The 17,911-nt window shown below is 45.9% G+C and overlaps 1 protein-coding gene and 1 pseudogene across 2 annotated transcripts in view; one reads left to right on the top strand and one right to left on the bottom strand.

The window, feature by feature from the left end:
* Positions 1-17,911, top strand: part of LOC129708401 (E3 ubiquitin/ISG15 ligase TRIM25-like) — a 102,367-nt gene that overhangs the window by 32,521 nt on the left and 51,935 nt on the right. The gene's annotated exons all lie outside the window — the stretch shown is intronic.
* LOC129708517 (U2 spliceosomal RNA) lies at positions 7,699-7,808 on the bottom strand (annotated as a pseudogene).

The raw sequence follows: 17,911 nt of genomic DNA, 5'->3' as shown, positions 1-17,911 counted from the left end.
TAGTTCTTGGGGCTAACAACATCAAGGGATATGGGGAAAAAAGCAGGAAAGAGGTACTGAATTTAGATGAATAGCCATGATCATATTGAATGGCAGTGCTGGCTCGAAGGGCCGATGGCCTATTCCTGCACCTATTTTCTATGTTTCTATGCTTGAGTATATGGCAATAAAACTCGATCACTTGATTTTGAAGCATTCATGCATGGTGGAGGTATAATGTAGTCATAGAGTGATACGGTGTGAAAACAGGCCCTTCGGCGCAACTTGCCCACACCCGCCAACATGTCCCAGCTATGCTACCTCCATACCTCCAAACCTGTCATATCCATGCATCAGTCTAACTTTTTCTAAAATGTTGGGATGGTCCCTGCCTCAACTACCTCCTCTGGCAGCTTGTTCCATACACCCATCACCCTTTGTGTGGATAAAGTTACCCCTTAAAAAGTTACCTCTTAAAAATACTTCATAGAAAAACATTGAAATCATACTTCTACAGTGCCCTAAAACATGATTTTAATACATCAAATTTCAAAACGTTCCTACCCTTCTTCCACACCCTCTCTCCACTCGATTGCTCCACTCCCTCACCGGGTACCCCCAAGGCCAGTGATCAGTGATCGCACAGCCTCCCCCGTTTCGAAAATGCTCCAATCCAATTTAAAGCATATATATTGTATTCAAGTGTAAGTTAAAAGACTCGCTGCAGTATGCACCATATTGCACAATTCTCCTCCCATCCCCCCCCCCCCCCCCCCCCCCCCCCCCCCCGGTCGCTATGCTCCCTCGGGCTTGGTCTCTCGCAATTTCTCATTCCGAACTCTCACCCAATGTTGGCAGCCCTGTTATGACTCTATGAAGAGTCAATGTTTCATTAAATGTGGCAACGTTTGACAGTTCCATAACTAAGCTGGGGTAGAAAGTAAAAGCCTGGGATTCAAGGCAAGATGGTAGATCACTAGACACACTTTAGGTGGAGGTAGAGAAATATTGAAAAATCGGGCAATTGAGTGTTATGGAAAACAGCAGAGGAGTTGAGACTGGTACAGAAGTTTGAAAACGGATACCTCCAGATTCAGGGAGTTACCTCATCTATACTAGTCCCACCTGCCTGCATTTCTCTCCCAACCTTTCCTATCCATGTACGTGTCCAAATGTCTTCTAAAATGCTGCTATAGCATTTGCCTCAACAACTCGTTCTCAACAACACGCTCAGTGTGAAAAGGTACCCCTCAGGTTCCTATTAAATCCTTCCCTTCTCCTTAAACCCATGTCCCCTGCTTCTTGATTCCCATACTCTGGGTAAGAGACTGCGCATTTACCCTATCTATTCTCATCATGATCTTACACGCTTCTATAGGATCATCACACATCCTTCTTGATGTTGAAGTCACAGAATTATCAGATGTAAGCCTACTGCTCTGACACACATTTTTCTTGGCTATGTTTTGAAACATTCATCTAAGTGATTGTTTTATGTGTTTTGATTAATCCCAGTGTAATTTTGTATAGAGCAAATGAAGAGTCATTAGGTCATGTTCCATCACAAAGGTACGTTGCCCTAGCCCGCTGACTAATTCACCAGTCAACTCAATTAACGTCCATTGAAAGTCTTTCAGCTCCATCTGATTTATGGAGTCATAGAATCATACGGTGTAGAAACAGCCCCTTCAGCCCAACTTTCCCACACATGTTTTATCTCCATCACTGTCGTCTTCATCACTTTCATTGTGTTTTTATCAGGACTCTATCCATGGATTATATCAATCCTGTGGTCCCTTCATCCTCCGCTGTTAATGTCCTTTGCTGTGTGCATTGGCAGCTTAATGCAGTTTCATCCTCATTATACATTTTCTCGGGACTGAGGCGCTTGTCATCTACAAGTTTAGCAAGTACGTTCACATGCTCAGCAGGTCCTTCGTCGTTTGCAGACGGTTTTTCACCACACACTTTATGCATGGAAATTCCATGACGTCTCTTAATCACTTGAAGCCACCCTTCACTATCGTCACACTCATGTTCTAGTTTAAGTTCCTTATGGAACAACTTAACCTGCTCTATTAACATGCTGTAGGACAGGTCCACTCCATCACACAGACGTTGTAGAAACTATTCCATCATCATTCGATCATGCTCAATACTCATACCATTGTTCTTAGTTTTGCTAACGCTCATTTGCTTCTTGGAATCACCGCAAAAAAAAGTGTTATTTTGCCTCTTTGTTTCTTTATATTGTAAGCAGTTGAAGAACCAATACCAACTGCATTGTACAGTTTTCACACAGAACGCCATGGTAGAGTTGTTGCAACAGTTCTACCTTGGCTTGTAGCAATATGGACGTGTGCTCCTGTTTGGCACCACGAACCTTGCTTAGAAGCCATGGCTGGGGTTAAATGTAAGCAAAATAAATTAACAATCGATCCAAGAGATCACCTCCAACAACTTCAGATGTAAACAATTAATTCTGTCGGGATGGAGGCACATGTGCTGAAAGAGCGCATGGCACAAGCATTGCCATCTGTGGCCGTTCAGTGAATTAGTCCGGTGGTCACGGCAATTTCAAGTGCACGCTCGTAATGTTGTCCAGACTAAAAGAGGTGGCGGACCATCAGTTGCCAGAAAATCAGTGGTGTACCTGTACTTGAAGGAATTATCTCAATTATTGAACTGACTAATGGTGGAGTATGGTGTACAATTTTGTTCGCCTAATTATAGGAAGGATGTCAACAAAATAGAGAGAGTACAGAGGAGATTTACTAGAATGTTGCCTGGGTTTCAGCAACTAAGTCACAGAGAAAGGTTGAAAAAGTTGGGGCTTTATTCTTTGGAGCGCAGAAGGTTAAGGGGAGACTTGATAGAGGTCTTTAAAATGATGAGAGGGATAGACAGAGTTGACGTGGATAAGCTTTTCCCACTGAGAGTAGGGAAGATTCAAACAAGGGGACATGACTTGAGAATTAAGGGACAGAAGTTTAGGGGTAACATGAGGGGGAGCTTCTTTACTCAGAGAGTGGTGGCTGTGTGGAATGAGCTTCCAGTGAAGATGGTGGAGGCAGGTTCGTTTTTTATCATTTAAAAATAAATTGGATAGTTATATGGACGGGAAAGGAATGGAGGGATATGGTCTGAGCGCAGGTATATGGGACTAGGGGAGAATACGTGTTCGGCACGGACTAGAAGGGTCGAGATGGCCTGTTTCCATGCTGTAATTGCTATATGGTTATATGGTTATAATGTATAAGGCGTCACATTAACTCCCATTCAGTCACTTCGTGAGATGACCATTCTTTTTGGGGGAATAGTTATATCTGTGATCTTACGATACGATACTAAACAGTACGATACTGTACGATACCATACAATAGAACTTTATTTATCCCAGGAGGGAAATTGATCTGCCAACAGTTATAAAAGCACCAAACTGTGCTCCTTCTCACAGCACATGCGTGACATCGGTCTTTAATCAGATCATTTGGGGCAAGGTTTGTTGTTGAACCATTAGAAACCCTTTCCATAATCAATAAGCAGAATGGTTTGAATCAAGGAGCAATAAACTGGCAAGATGAACGTTGTGTAGCGTCAGTCCCATATATGCACTTAGCTTCCACAAGGAGTCGCCAAATAGCCAGCAGCATTCGTCATAATCTGCCGCCAAACTACAAAGATGTTGTTTCATAAATGATGATGTTCTGTGTGCTTTGTAAAGCCCTATTAGCTCAATACATTAATTAGTTCCATTCTTACGGACTACTCAGAAATTCCATGCCAGATTCTGTTCACTGACCTGACCACAATATTCCAAATGCATTCTAACCAGTCCTATAAAGCTGCATCATGACTTCCTGACTCTTATAATGAATGGCCTGACAATGAAGGCAAGCACACTTTATGCCTTTACCATAATATCTACTCTCAGGGAATATCAGCGTGATTCACTGAGGTGCATAAAACAAAATGGTCACATTCAATGAAACGCAAGAAAAATAGTAAGATTAAACGAGAACTTACCAGTTTGAAGTTTGATCTGTATTTTATGAGGAGTTACGATGAGGGATTTCGTGAAGAACCCCGCTTCCACGCATGCGTGTCATTCTTCAAAGCAGCGGTGTGAGGTCACAGAAACCTATAATGATCTAACATAGTAAGATTATCAAAGAGATACCAGTTTTTGATATGATCATAAGAGGGTGGGAACGGAGGGCACGTATTCCCTCATCGTAACTCCTCATAAAATACAGATCAAACTTCAAACTGGTAAGTTCTCGTTTAATCTTACTATTTTACTTCGGAGTCACGTGAGTGACTTCGTGAAGATTTCAAAGCTCTGTGACCTCATGCCGTGGAACGAGTCCATGCTTCACAACTGCCTTGGGTATTGGGAGAGAGCATCATTAGTAGTTTTAAAACACAATTATACAAAGAGTTGTGTGGTATAACGAAAAAAAAAATATATAACATTTTTTTTTTTTTTTTAATTTGAGAATCATAACCCTGTAACCTATCGGCCAAATTATTTTGTTGAACCTAAAATGTTTTCTTAATACAATGATGGCTCCAAATTAACTGGTTTATTATACAACCTGTGGAAAAACCCTTTTTTAAAATGACCCTCCTGCCATTCTGAGGATTTGGTCTGTGGGTACCTGTATAATATTGCTGCGGAGGTTGCTGCAGTCCTGGTGGAATGAGAGTTGAAACATCAGTGTCTATTCCTGCCATTTTTAGGACCTATTTGAGCCACCTTGAAATAGTTTGAGTCGTGACCCTATCATGCAGTTTCTTGTAAGAGATAAACAACTCCATACTCTGACCTCGAATGTTCTGAGTATATGCTATGTATTGTTAGATGTGTCTTGTTATACACAGTCGTTTGCCATATGGGTGTACCATAAATCAACCCTAGACCCGAGGAACCCGATCTGTTTTCTTTTATTAAATCCTGTATGACAACACCAGTTTCTCGGTGAGATGATCAGGGAGTCCAGGCTCAGTTTGCTTAATGGCTGGACTTGTTGTGCGGTAAATAACACCATGAGCATAACCATCTTCCTGGTCTGTTACTGAGGTGACAACGCTGTTATGAGCTACAAGCTCCTCAGCATGTTGAGAAAACGACACCCATGTCCCAGATTTCGGAGTACCTGGTTAGCTTACCAGGGGTGCGTTCCCACCGCGTGCCGTTCCGATCCTTGTGGTAGGTAATTGGAGAGTGCACTTGGGGCACTATTGATGGCACTGTAGCTCCATCGATTATCCTAATGGAGGCTTGTTAAAATTCCAATACGGCCAGAATGTTCTTGGCCTTTTGGTCGAGATTGTTGTCCAAGCAGTATATGCCCCATTTCTTGATGTGTCCAAGGTACTGCTTCCGTGTTGACAGTCTTAGTGCAGATGAGATGAGATTCATCGTCCTGTCTGACAGTGTAGTGGGTCTGTTAGACTCTACAAATCAATAAATCCAAAGTGTTATGGCATGGATGACTGCCTCCAGTCACTGGATAAATCAATAATTTTTTGGCCACGTTCATAGGGAACATGGTTCTAACACCATCCCCTGTAAGACTGAAATACCATGATTGAGAAGGTCAGTCGGGTACTCTGAAAATTCCAGATGCCGAGTGTGGTTGAATTTTCCCTAGTACCCCAATGATGGGTCCGAACGGGGGAAAACCTCACCCTATGGCTTATTTACATAACAATGCCAAGCTGGTTTACGAATTTTAGTACATAATATTGGGGCTAATGATTGCCCTTTTTGTAAGCTCTATATTGCCAAAGTTCCTCTATTGAGTCAATGCCTGCCATATAGAAACCCGCAACTGACACCAAGTCTTTATGAATAATAAGAGCATCCATCCTAAAATGAATATCTAGAACAAATGTGTTTAGGGTTAAAATCAATGATAATCCTGCAACCCTACTCTATCTTATTTTTAATAAATATGCTCAATCCCATCTATTGTGTACAATTCTTGTAGCACCATGTGGGTTTTAGATTGTTTGGTTTATGTAAGGACAAAATGCCCTTCTGGTGTATGATGTACTGTGGTTAATGGGATGAGAAAAACCCTATCAGATAACCCTGAATACTGCTGAGATTATATGAATCTGTAGTGATTATATACCATACATAACTATAGTGTTGCAACCTCCCCTACCCTCGTAGGTCCCTATTTAACAGAAGAAACCCCACCCACCTACCTCCATGGTTACCGGTGGTTTTGTTATTTCCTTGGTTTTTTGAAAATAAGGTTCTGGTTTAATATTTCTTGTTCGGGGTTGTGTGGGAGGTTGAGGCTTCCGCATCTTCCAGGGTGGCCGCCCTGGCCATACCCTAAAACGGATCCTGCAGGTTATATTGATTTCTGACACTGCTACTGGTATGAGCCACATTTTTTATGGCCTTGCCTGTGGCTGGTATCATGCTCCAAAATAGGCCCTTGCGCTGGCCTTGATGAGCCCCAGTGTCTTAGCTTAGTCCACACACGGTTCTTTATTTGCAAATGGTAGCATTTTTGGGGTCCTAGTGCTGGCTGAATGGCCGCCTTCCACGTGTAGTTCAGGTCATATTGCATATTATTAAACAGATCTAGTGCGTCTTGATGGTCTTTGGTTACCTACGTTTAGTCCAGGGTGCTGGTGTATGCTATGATGCCTTCCGTCAATCCCTTGAAGGTTCTCTGGATCTTGAGGTCCTGGTTCCTGATGTTCGTCCCTATGCTGCCAAATGCATTGGATTACACTGGGCACCTGTAATGCCTCACCGTTGCCAGGTGGCAGATGTCTGGCCAGTGTTTGTAAATTATTTCTTGTTGGCGTATGTGGCCAGACATATAGTAATACTATTGCCATCCTGGATCCAAGTCTACCCATGTTTGACTTGGCTAAAGTAATCGGCCACCATGTCCAGCAGAGTCCCTGCTGTGTTAGGATCATGGGACGCTGTATTACCAGGCTCTGGCCCATCAGGGTCCTGCCTACTCTTTTTTATAGAGTTAGAGATCTCTAGGGTCCCACACGGGGTACCCATGTGGGGCTTAACTGCTGCCCACTTGTCTTTTGTTCTGCGGACCCCTCTTGCAAGTCAACCCAGAACTGACCCACAGTGCTCCCCTCTGATGGGGTAGAAGCATTGTGCAGCCCTCAAAGAGGTACTGCTGTGGTTTTATCACGTTGGAGCAATGCTCCATACACCGCTTCTTCCACTCCAGCCCTCTTGGGCGCTGGTTGCCGGCGGTATTATGCAAAGTCGGACCCTCTGAGTCCACTACCTTGTTTGATTTGTGTCTAGCCTACCGCTCGGTCACATGGATCTGGCCGGTGCGGGGCCGACATCGGGCACAGCTGATCCCACTACGGTTGATCCAAGTGCCGCTGGCTGCTGCTGGCTGCCCGCTGTTCCATGGTCCTCCTTCTCCAGTTTTGTCCTTCCTTCCGTGAAGTGGATATGGCCGGTGTGGAGGATAACTGGCACAGCTGCTTCCATCTATTCCTTTAACCTGGCTTCAACGCTCTCAGCACTCCTGGCTGCCCCTTTATCTAAGACCCCTGGGACCCACCCCCCCGTACTGACGGTACTGGTCCCTTATGGTCGTTGCAGCCGGTCAACCCCACTCTAATGCCCTCAATTCTGGGCACTCCTACTTATATGGTCCTTAGATAAGGGACATATAAGACATTAAAACTGATGATAACAGCTACTATAGTTTTTATATTATATATATAGTCCCTAGATAAGGGGTGTATCAGATATTAAACTGATAAGAACAGATACTACACTTGATCTTAGCCAAAAAAAACCGAGAAGCGATTATTGTAACTAAAACCCCGCTGGGACCGATCCTGGTACTCACATACTGGTCCCTTGTAGTAGATTGCAGCCAGTCAACTGCAAAGTCCTTTGCTGCCGAGAAATGAACTTTCTCACCATGCTGGAGCGAAGTTGGGCACAGGTGTTTTTCCCTCTCCGGGAACCGATGTGCCCATGCTGCTCCTGCCGTTGCCAGCTCCTCACGAAGTGCCAGCTGCCACTGCTGCTGCCTGTGCTCCTGCAGCTGTTAGTGCTCCTGCAGCTGCCGGCTGCCACTGCTGCTGCCGCTGCTGCTGCTACTGCTGCTGCTGCCGCTCCTCCGCGGTTCTCCCGCCGGCCTTCTGCACCTTACATGGACCTGGTCCATGTCTGCACCTAGAAAGGTAAGTTGAAGGAAAACGCAGGGTCTCTTACCTGCTGTTCCCGACTTCCCTTCTCCCGCCGGTGACCGTCGTTCCCTGTGTCGGGTTCGAGCCGCTTGGACCGACCCCGGTGTTCACGGGCCTGGTCCTTCGCGGCAGTTCCGCAGCCGGTAACCCCGGCTGTTCCTATGGATCCCCTGGCCCTTACCTTGTGAAGAAGGTTTTCAGCCCGAACGTCCCGTTCCGACTCCATAAGTGCCACTGCATTCGCTGAGCGTTTCGAGCCCCAGTACCGCTGGTCCGAGCTGTCTGTCCCGCAGCCTCTGTGCTGGCTGCTACCGACTGCTCCCAAGCCAGTCTCGTTTGAGACTGGCATAGGGACCTTTTTTACTTTGCTTCCCGCCCGGCCGAGAGGTGAATTTTGCCGGTGCGGGAGCAAAGTCGGGCTCAGGTTGTTCCCCCCCCAGGGAAACTCGTGCTGTTGCTGCTGCTGGCTGCTCGCCCTCCACGGGTCTCCCCGCCGGCTTTCCGCAGCCACCTAAAAGTAAGTAGAAAAAAGGAACGCAGAGTCGCTTACCTGCTGTTCCCGACTTTCAAATCTCCCGCTTGGGGAACGCCGTTCCCCGCTGTGTGACTCGTTGCAATGCGTGTAGCGATAATGGCACGCATGTGTGGAAGCGGGGTTCTTCACGAAGTCACTCACGTGACTCCGAAGTAAAATCCGACTGTACAATTATTTGGCCACTGAAATACTGATCAGCAAACAGAATGGAGTCGCTTTAATTCAGATCATATTGGCCACCTCAGCAGATTGTGCTCCTTTGTTTTTTTTGATTCTTTGTTCAGCATAGTCGAAGGAGGTCGAAGGAGATCTTCTACATAGTCGAAGGAGGTCTTCAACCTGTCATTTTTGTAAACTCTTCTAAACTCGCCAATTAGGTAGCCCAAGTGGGACAGCCCCTTTAGGCTTTACTGGAACCTTTCACTATTGCTGCCTCTGTTTTTTTGTGCGTCAGAACCTGCTCTTCTATCTCCTTGAGACCATTTGTAGTACTCCCAGCAATATGATTGTTTCTTCTTTGTTTAACCAATTAGCCTCAAATGATGATCCTTCTTTTCCTTAGGGTGGAAATGTCAAAGGTTAAGGACATAGCTTTAAGGTCTGAGGAGGAAAGTTTAAAGGAGATGTGCAAAGCAAGTTTTTTACACAGTAAGCATTGGGTACCTGGAACGTGCTGCCAAGGATATGCTAGAAGCAGATACAATGGCGCTGCTTAAGAAACTTTCAGTTAGGCACATGGATATGCAGAGAAGGTGGGATGTGGATCATATGCAGGCAGAGATTCGTTTAACTTTTGTGCTGTACTGTTCTAGGTTCCCTGTACTAATATCATGTCTTCTCACGGCAATGATTGATTTTTCAGTCTATATTAACACTTCCTTCCTTCCCACCACACATTCACTACTTCTTAACTATACTCTATCTTGTATGAAAAGTCTGTGGGCAGAAATTACCAGCTGCCAGTTTTTCTCCTCTTCAATCCATGTTTCAGTCATTGCAATGATATCATACTTCAGGATGATTTTCAGTGCCCTTGGCTCATCTGCTTTATTGACTATGCTTCTTGCATTAAAATATATTTCACTGAACACAGCCAGGATCCTTTCCTCCATTTGCAAACCTGCACGTGTTCTGTTTTCTCAGCTCTTTCAACAGAATAAAGGGGAGGCCATTTAAGACTGAGGTGAGAAAAAACTTTTTCACCCAGAGAGTTGTGACTTTGTGGAATTCCCTGCCACAGAGGGCAGTGAAGGCCAAATCACTGGATGGATTTAAGAGAGAGTTAGATAGAGCTCTAGGGGCTAGTGGAATCAAGGGATATGGGGAGAAGACAGGCACAGGAAGACTAGTTTCAACTAGCTACGACTAGCTACGACTAAAGGGCCTTTCCCACTTGGGCGACCTAATCCGCGAGTTCTAGCGAGTTTGCCCTCGACTCATACTCGCAGCATGGTCGACACGAGGTTGTAGGAGGTCTTCGTAACTCTCCTTCATGCTCGAGAGTAGTCTCCGCGTACTCGAGGCCTCAGCTAAGTCGTGGCGTTTTTTTCAATATGTTAATAAATGCCCGCGAGTAAAAAAATGTCGCCATGGAAAAGATCAATACTTTTTTTACTCGTAGGTTTGGTCGTAGTAGGTTGTAGTAGGTTGGCATGTTAGTCATAGGTAATCAAGGGTATTCGAAGGTAGTCGTAGATAGTCTTCATCATAGTCGAAGGGATGTCGAAGGAGATCGAAAGAGATCTCCGGCATGTTGTGTCTAAAGAGTTTGTAAACTTGGTCACAAAGAAAAAGGAAGCACATGCAAGGTTTAAGAGGATGGAACCTGACAGGGTCTTTGAGGAATATAAAGAAAGGAGAAAAGAACTCAAGCAGTATCTTTGAGAGGTCAAAAGGGGACAAGAAATGGCTTTGGTGAATTTGAGTAAAGAAAATTCCAATAGTCTGTATACCTACATTAAAAACAAAATGGGAACAAGGGAGAAGGTAGGACTGCTCAATGATAAAGATGGGAATTTGTGCTTGGAGTCTGGGGATGTAGGTGAGGTACTTAGCATGTAATTTGCATCTGTTGTCATCAAGGAGAAAGACATGGAGGACAGTGTGGGAATGTTAATATGCAAGAGTAGTTTAAGATTAAAAAGGTGGAGGTGTCGGGGCTCCTGAAGAGCATTAAGGTGGATAAATCCCTAGTCTCTAATGGAATTTATCCCTGGGTATTGAGAGAGCAAGAGTGTAGATTGAGGGAGCCTTGACGAAAACCTTTGCGTCTTCTCTAGCCACAAGTGAGGTCATGGCTCCCTCAATCTACTCTCTTGACTCTCCATGGAATCCAGGGAATTATAGGACAATAAGCCTCACATCAATGGCAGGCAACTATTGGAGAGGATTCCTCGGGACAGGATTTACTTCCATTTGGAAGGGAATGGGTTAATTAGGGATAATCAAAATGGCTTTGTATGAGGCAGGTTGTGTCTTACTAATAGGCCTGTCTCACAGTGCGAGACAACCCATGAGTGATCCCGAGTTTAAAACAAATCAAACTCGTGGTAATCACGTAGAATTAATGTAACGGGAACGTCGGAACTCGTAACGCTAACGGCAGGTACTCAGGAAACTTGTTAACTCGTGAAAATCTTTGAATATGATGAAAGATTTCCACGAGTCAAATTTACTCTTGAAGTAAAAATTTTAAACTTTATAACTCGTGGTAAGAACGTAGTAGCCCGTGAGTTTACCGTAGTGACTCGTGAGTCTACCGTGGGCACTCTTTAACTCAGCGGGACAGGCAGCATCTCTGGAGAGAAGGATTGGTGACGGGATGACATTTCCAAAATTCTGCTGCGTCTTTGTGTTACTCCAGCATTGTGTGTTCACTTTTTGTCAACCAGCATCTGCCCTTTCTTGTGTATGACATTATTTGTATCTGTGGCAGTTGATTGTCGCTCCCTTCAGTTTCCCAGGGGGTCGGGATGAGACTGGAGTTGGGAGGGAAGGGTGGGGGGGGGGTGGGGGGGGGGGGGGGGGGGGGGGGGGGGGGGGGGGGGTGGGGAAGGTGGGGGGGGGGGGGGGGGGGGGGGGGGGGGGGGGGGGGGGGGGGGGGGGGGGGGGGCGGAAGAACAAATATGTGAAACACCAAAAACGGACAGCAGAGATGTCTTTGCTATACCGCTACAATAATCGGACTATTGGTACGCTGCTGTTTCCTTGACTACGGTAATGTGAAAACGACTGTTGTACATTTAATATACAGATGATGTCTGGCAGAAGAAAGGAAGAAGTGGAGCCAGTGGGCAGAGGGAGAGCTGAGAAGGGGAGGAGAAAGTAAGGACTACGTGAAATTAGAGAAGTTAATGTTCATACCACTGGGGTGCAAACTGCCCAAGCAAAATATGAGGTGCTGCTCCTCCAATTTATGGTGGTCCTCACTCTGGCCATGGAGCAGGCCCAGGACAGAAAGGTTGGATTCAGAATGAGAGGGGGAGTTGAAGTTCTGAGCCACTGGCAGATCAGGTTGGTTATTGTAAACCAAGCGGAGGTGTTGGGCGAGGTGATCGCCAAGCCTACGCTTGGTCTCACCGATGTAGAGCAGCTGACATCTAGAGCAGCGGATGCAATAGATGAGGTTGGAGGAGGAGCAGGTGAACCTCTGCTGCACCTGGAAAGACTGCTTGGGTCCTTGAATGGAGTCAAGGGGGGAGGTAAAGCGACAAGTGTAGCATTTCTTGCAGTTGCAAGGGAAAGTGCCTGGAGAAGGGGTGGTTCGGCTGGGAAGGGACAAATTGACCAGAGAGTTACGGAGGGAGGGGTCTCTGCGGAAAGCCAGCAGGGGAAGAGATGGGAAGATGTGGCAAGGGGTGAGGTCACGTTGGAGGTGGCAAAAATGACGGAGGATTATTTGTTGTACGTGACGGCTGGTAGGGTGGAAGGTGAGGACTAGGGGGACTCTGCCCTTGTTACGAGTGGGGGGATGGGAGTCACGGGATATAGAAATCTGTGTTTGTTTGTTTGTTTGTTCGTTGGTTCAGGTGAAGACATTGTGCACATGGCAGCCTTTCTTTATAGTTTTCACTTTTAATTTCAAGTGTTTGTGTACCTTGTGTGTTGTGACTGTCGGCAGACCAATTTCTCTCCGGGGATGAATAATGTTTTAATGTATAACTGCTAGGCTTATATTGAACATAGCACGAGAATCTGCCTGTGGGGATGTGTGTGGATAATTTCTTGAAATAGCTGTAATTCAACTGCCAGTGATCAACTTGGAGTCAAAATGTATCTCACTGCAGTGATGTGACCACAGAATTTTGGCCAATACCTCATTACAGCCATGGAGAGTTCTTCACTTTTCTACAAGGTGAGTAAACAAGTCACATTGGGATATCCCAATGATCCCACTCAAAGAAGCACTGGTGTGTTCTCCGTGAAGTTATGGCTCTAATTGACCTTCATCACAAGAACACCGGTTAATTTCTCTTGCTGTTTGTGTGAGCTTACCGGGTCCAACCCATAGTATTTCTTACATTGATGTGCTTTAGAAGGTGGTTAAAAAGGTAAAACATTCAGGTTCACCCAATGGTGTGAAATGTTTAGTGCAAACTCCAGTCTTTTGCTTTCCTGCCTCCTGATTTTTGATGATTTTGCGTGAAGACACTCGGGCGTATACCTCATTTTCATGGTACTTCCTAAAACTACTGGCGCCACAAGGAGATCTGGTGGCATTGAGTGACCTGTGTGTCCTTGCTGACTGTGTCAGTGGGACCGTTCATGAGCTAGCTCACAGCTTCCTACACATGAACATGAATGGAGAAGACTCTCCCGGGCCTGGGATAACTGCATGAGCAATGTTTCCTTGATCACTGACTCCCACTGACTCTTTAACACATTTGTGAGTCTCTGCTTCCTCAGAGAGGCCATTCCTCACTTCTATCACTTGCTGATTTGTGTACACACAGTGAATATATGTATTCAGTCGGCTAATTGTCTGTTAATTGTCCATGATGCAAACCCTCATTTAGAAACATACAAAAATAGGTGCAGGAGGAGGCCATTCAGCCTTTCGAGCCAGCACCGCCATTCATTGTGATCATGGCTGATCGTCCCCTATCAATAACCCGTGCCTGCCTTCTCCCCATATCCCTTGACTCCACTAGCCCCTAGAGCTCTATCTAACTCTCTCTTAAATCCATCCAGTGACGGCCTCCACTGCCCTCCGTGGCAGGGAATTCCATAAATTCACAACTCTCTGGGTGAAAAAGTTTTTTCTCACCTCAATAAAAAAAAAACGTTTTCACCCAGAGAGTTTATAGTGTTTGAGGCTCTTGTGCTACAGTTACACATAGTAATCAAGGCAAACAATATGGAGATAGACCCCTTGGTCCTCTGCGTTTATACTGACCATCAATCACCCATTGACATAATCCTATACTAATCCCATTTTATTCTGTCCACATTCTCATCATCTTTCCCCAGATTCTCCACTCAGCTACATACAAGGAACAATTTACAGTGGCCAATTAAACCTATCAGTCTGCACGTCTTTGGGATGTGGGAGGAAGCCAGACCACAGAGAACGTATAAACTCCACACAGGCAGCACGCAAAGTCAGGACTGAACCCAGGGCTCTGGAGCTGTGAGGCATCAGCTCTTCTACTGCACTGCTGTGCTGCCCCTAATCGGGACGAGCTCGGTTAAGGGCCTGTCCCACTTTCACGACCTAATTCATGACCTTTTTTACTCGTGGACATTTTTCATCAGGCTAGAAAAATGCCCCGACCTACTTGATGTCACGAGTACCTACGACCTACCTACGACCTCCTATGACCATGCTGTGAGTATGAGTCAAGGGCAAACTCGGCAGCGGTCGTGAATTAGGTCGTGAAAGTGGGACAGGCCCTTTAGGCAACTTTGTTGTTGTGGACGCGATGGACCGAAGGGTCTGCTACCACACTGCATAGCTCCATGACCCTCTGAGGGTGATGACCTCTCATAGTCTGACTGGGTAGTAAAGGTTGATGGTCTGCTCCAGCTTCCGTTATTTCTTCCGAGAAAGTAGGAAGAGAAGTTCGGAAATTCGTCTCACTGCCATCGGCAGTGGTGACCTGGTGAGCAGGCACAGGCCACTGTCAGATCACCACAGCTACCCCTCACCTCACTTTATGCCTCTTGTCAGACACATAATCCTACAGGACCCCTGGAAGGCTGCTGCAGTGGCTGCGAGTCGATTGGCCTCCCAGTAACCGGCCAAACATCTCCCTCTGTCTCATTCGTTGTATTTCAGCAAAGTCTCTGACTTGCTGCTCTGCCCGAAGCCTCAGCTTTTGTTTTAGCTGCTGTCGACTTTAATAAGATCAAAGCATCCAGTAACTTTCATACTTGTTCATCGTGATGTGATCGATTCTGACAGCTGGGACATCTGGAGGTTTATTTCTAGTCATATGGTAGTCTGGACACATTCGCATGTAGGTTTTATTGGAATAAACAGTAAAGAAAGACTTGCATTTAGAGAGTGTCTTTAAAACCCATGGAATGAGACATTTTACTCTTTCAAAAAAAAGACACAAACTGCTGGAGTAGCTCAGCAGGTCGGGCAGCATCTCCGAGGAACACGGATAGATAATGTTTTAAGATAATCCTGAATTGCAGAGACCAATACAATATGGTAAATACAGAAGTTTCTGTCTTTCAATGTACGCTACCGTCTGCTGCAGCCACCAATGCCTGTTTCCTTTCTGAAATAAACTATTGATAAAAAATATATACATGAAATTCATTTGGAAATCCGATCGATTCGATTGATACAATGGCATTAAATCTTCCACCAATCCAATACATCTATTGTACACCACTCTTACCTCCTCTTTAAACAATACACACGGGGCAACTATACAGGACACATCCTCAGTGACAAGACCCGAGACAGTGGTCCTTACCCACAGAGCCTGTACAGTCGCTGCACTGAGCTTCAGTGTGTTCCTCAGCACATACTCCTGCAGCCTGGAATGTGCCAGTCGGCAACACCTGGATGTGGACGTCTCATTGCACTCGGTGCTGATGTGATAATGTGTTAAAATGTAGAAGTCGAGCATAGCAACAGGCCCTTTGGCCCACAATGCCTAAGGCGAACATGATGCCAAGATAAACTAATCTTCTTTGCCTGACCATGATCCATATCCCTCCATTCCCTGCATATGCATCTGACTATCCAAAAGCCTCTTAAGTGCCTCTATGTAACAGCCTCCACCACCATCCCTGGCTGCACGTGCCATCTTCTGTGCCCCGCACATCTTTTGTTCTGGTTAAGTTTGCTGAGGGTTTAAAAAAAAAGCAGATCTCAGTTGCCAGCCATTTTAATTCCCCTTCCCATTCTGTCCTCTGCCTCCTCCACACATAAGCAGGGAGCGTCTCATATTCCATCTGGGTAGTCTATAACCCACAGCATGAAACCAAATCCTCCAATTTCAGGTAATCCCCTCCATCACATCCCAGCTGCCCAGCTCCCTCCAACTCCCCACACACGCCTTTCTTGCCACTCCTCCAGCCTCCATCAGCCCGTTCCTTTCCCCTCCCCCATCCAAACATCGTCCACCTCTTCCTTCATTGGATCCCCTTTTACTTTTTCCCCCTTAACCCCCCCCCCCCTCCCCCCCCAATCCCTTCTACCTACTGCCCCTCCCTCTGGTTCTACATTTCACTCCCCATGTTATTTCCTTTTCCGATTCCACATCGCACCCTATCTCCACTTCACCTCCAGCCTTGGTTACTACCTCCACCCATCTGCCAATTACCCATCCTTTCCCAGATCCATCTATCACGCCAATTCTTGTCCCATCCCACCCCCTCCCCTCTCCCCAGCTTTCTCTCCTCTACTCCATCTTACAGCATGGAAACTGGCATCACATTACATCTTCCCCATGCTGACCAAGATGCCCCATCGACACCAGTCTTACTTGTTTGTGGCCCTTCCCCTTCTAAACCTTTTCTATCCATGTACCTGTCCAATTATCTTTTAGCAGATCAGTCCGACGAAGGTTGCTGACTCAAAATGTCATCTGTCCATTTCCATCCACAGATGCTGACTGACCTACTGAGTTCCCCCAGCATTTTGTTTATTGTTTAAGATTTCAGCATTTGCAGTCTCTCATGTCTCTCGCTGGCTGGGGGTTAATCTTATCTCAGAAACCCAGCAGAATCTGCTGCCTGCTCTCCAAACCATGATTACCTGCGTGGGCACTGGTTTACTGTTTCATTGACCATGCAACACTCCCTCTGCTCAGCACTTTGTGTTCAAGATTCTGGATCGAGGGCTAAATCTGGAAGTGGCGAGACACGAATGAGCCAGGCGGCAAACACAGCAGTTGGACCTACACTGAACCTGCCAACTGCTGCACACAAATATATCCCATACCCCAGTTCCCCTTTGGATTTTGCTCCATTTTCCCAGCTCATTTATCTCCATGGAGATAGAAGAGGCTGCATTTAGTTGGAAAAAACAGACTGCTGGGGGAACTCAACTGGTCAGGCAGCATCTGTGTGGGAAATGGGTGGTCAATATTTTAGGACTAAGTTTGGAGACAGAAGATCATTAATATAAAGTGGTCAAAGGGCTATTAATATAAACAGATCACCATGACTTATTTGCTGATAATGCCACCATTGATACTGATGGTTCTTGGCACATTGATCTTTATCTTTAGCTGATGACTTGCCTCCAACACAGTCACCAGGACTGTGGTAGTGGCAGGACCATTTCTCCCACCCTTTCCACTTCTTACAGGAAGAGAGTAAAATTTATGAATGTTTGACAGCAGGAGCAATGTTGAAAGCCACACCTCCCAGTTCTCACCCTTACCTCTGAATATTCATCTCACTTTACAACATCTCCATTACCACCGAACCCCCCCCCCCCCCTCCCTCCCTTTCCCCCCTCACCCCCTCATACCCCTTTCCCCCCTCACCCCCTCATACCCCTTTCCCCTCCTCCCCCTCCCCCATCCTCACATACATTGCACCATCTCGTGCAAAAGCAGGAGGGGAACCCCTTCCCTTTCACAGTCACGGACTGCAAATCTTCTTTTTGGGGGGAAAGCACAACATACATACACCTATTTGTATCAGCAGAGCATTATTTCAGCCTTTATTCTGGGCAGACATCTGTGGTGGTTGTGTTAATGGAAGTTTATC

The sequence above is a fragment of the Leucoraja erinacea genome, chromosome 23 (genome assembly GCF_028641065.1).
Source record: "Leucoraja erinacea ecotype New England chromosome 23, Leri_hhj_1, whole genome shotgun sequence".
In the NCBI taxonomy this organism is placed as follows: domain Eukaryota; kingdom Metazoa; phylum Chordata; class Chondrichthyes; order Rajiformes; family Rajidae; genus Leucoraja; species Leucoraja erinaceus.
The sequence above is the reverse complement of the archived record's forward strand: the minus strand, read 5'-3'. Positions and strand labels throughout refer to the sequence as shown.